The following is a 2,331-nucleotide window of genomic DNA, read 5'->3' as shown; positions in this document are numbered from 1 at the left end:
TCATAATGAATTACAATATTAACAAACTGAATGTCAGCGTCCAGGAACAAGCTGAATGTCGAGGTGGCGGGTATCTCTCTGACGAGTTCAGGAACTACTTGAAGGTCAACGGGATAGTATTGCGGTTGGCTCCTCCCGCTACACCACAACTTAATGGTGTTTCAGAGAGAAGGAATAGGACCTTATTGGATATGGTCTGGTCACTTCTCGTCCATTTAGAGTTACCCACATCTTTTTGGGGATACACATTAGAGACTGCAACATACGTGTGAAATAGGTTCCAACCAAATCAGTTTCAAAGACTCCCTATGAGCTTTGGACAGGAAAGAAACCAAGTGTATGACACTTGAAGGTTTGGGATTGTTCGACACATGTTAAAAGAACTAGTCCGGACAAATTAGAATCCAAGACTAACCGTTTCCTGTTTGTAGGCTACCCAAAAGGCTCTGTAAGTTACCTATTCTATGACCCAAGTGAGCAGAAGGTGTTTTGCAGTCGAAATGCACAATTCTTGGAAAATGATTACATCCTGGACAATCATCGTCAGGAAATTGTTCTTGATGAGGAGAGTTCGGATGTAGTGGGAGGTGTCCCACAAGTTTCAGGTTGTGACCAACCTAGATGATCTACCTGGGTATCTAGTCCACCAGTCCATTTTGGTTATGACCAGGATATTTACTTGGTGGAAGCCTTGACTAGTGAGGAGGATCTCATGACTTATGCGGAAGCTATGTTGGAGATCGACTCCCTTAAGTGGTTAGGTGCCGTGAGAGCTGAGATGGACTCAATGGAGACCAATGGAGTCTGGACTCTAATAGATCCGCCCCCTGGGGTAAAATCAATTGGTTGCAAATGGATTTACAAGAGGAAGAAGGGTCCTGATGGTAGGGTTTAGACCTACAAAGCTCGTCTGGTGACGAAAGGGTACACACTCAAAAAGAGGGCATCGACTATGAGGAAACCTTTTTGCCTGTGGCAATGCTTAAATCCATTAGGATCCTACTAGTTGTAGCAGCATACCATGAGTACAAGATTTGGCAAATGGATGTCAAAACTGCATTCATGAATGGTGATCTTACTGAAGATATCTATATGCAGCAGCCGCAAGGCTTCATAGTTGCAGGTCAGGAACACATGGTGTGTAAACTAAATAGATCCATATATGGACTTAAGCAAATTTTAGGAGTTGGAACATCCGATTTGACTCTACTGTCAAAACGTTTGACTTTGAGCAGAATTCGGATGAGCCCTGAGTTTATAGGAAGACCAGTGGGGACAAGGTTACGTTCTTGGTTTTGTATGTAGATGACATTCTATTCATTGGGAATGATGTAGGAATGTTGATTACAGTGAAAGTGTGACTTTCATAGCAATTCTCCATGAAAGATCTTGGAGAATCCTCCTATATATTGGGTATTCGACTCTATAGAGATAGATCGAAGCGGATAATAGGATTATACCAATTTGCTTACATTGACAAAATAGTCAAAAGATACAACATGGAAAACTCCAAGAAAGGAAATGTACTTTCAGGCACGGAGTCACTCTTTCCAAGAATGTCTCCCAAGACTTTTGAGGAGATTGATGGCATGAAAGACGTTCCCTATGCCTCTGCCGTAGGGTGCATCATGTATGCCATGCTGTGCACTCATCTTGACATTGCTCAGGTAGTGAGTGTAATAAGCAGATTTCAGGCCAACCCAGGGTAGGAGCACTGGATTGCTGTGAAAAAATACTCAAGTACCTTCGAAGGACAAAAGAGTTTTGTCTAATTTTCGATGGTAGCTCACTACAGATCCAAGGGTATACTGATGTCGATTTCCAATCGGATCCAAATGATAGAAAGTCTACATCTGGGTATGTTTTCACGATAGGATCGTGTGATGTTTGCTGGAAAAATAGCAAACAGGTGTCTACGACAGACTCCACAACCAAAGCCAAATACATTGCCGCAAGTAAAGCTACCAAGGAAGCAGTGTGGATGAAGAAGTTCGCTCACGAATTGGGAGTAGTTCCATCCAGCACATCACCCATCCCATTGTTGTGTGACAACAATGGAGCGATTGCTCAGGCTATGGAGCCACGAGCCCACTCGAAGTCAAAACACATCGAGAGGAAGTACCACGTACTGCGGGAGATTGTTGGTAGAGGGGACATCCTGATTCATAAAGTAGCATCAACGGTGAATGTAGCAGACCCATTGACTAAGCCAATGATACAAAAAGTGTTTGAGAAACACGTGGAAAGTATGGGACTCTGGCTTGTACCAGATTGGACCTAAGTGCAAATTGGAGTTGTTAGACAGTTGTATGCCCTTAGCTCCAATCAGAA

Source organism: Nelumbo lutea, chromosome 7 (assembly GCF_056320005.1).
Source record: "Nelumbo lutea isolate HS-2025 chromosome 7, American lotus-T2T, whole genome shotgun sequence".
Classification (NCBI taxonomy): Eukaryota; Viridiplantae; Streptophyta; class Magnoliopsida; order Proteales; family Nelumbonaceae; genus Nelumbo; species Nelumbo lutea.
Note: the sequence above shows the minus strand (reverse complement) of the source record.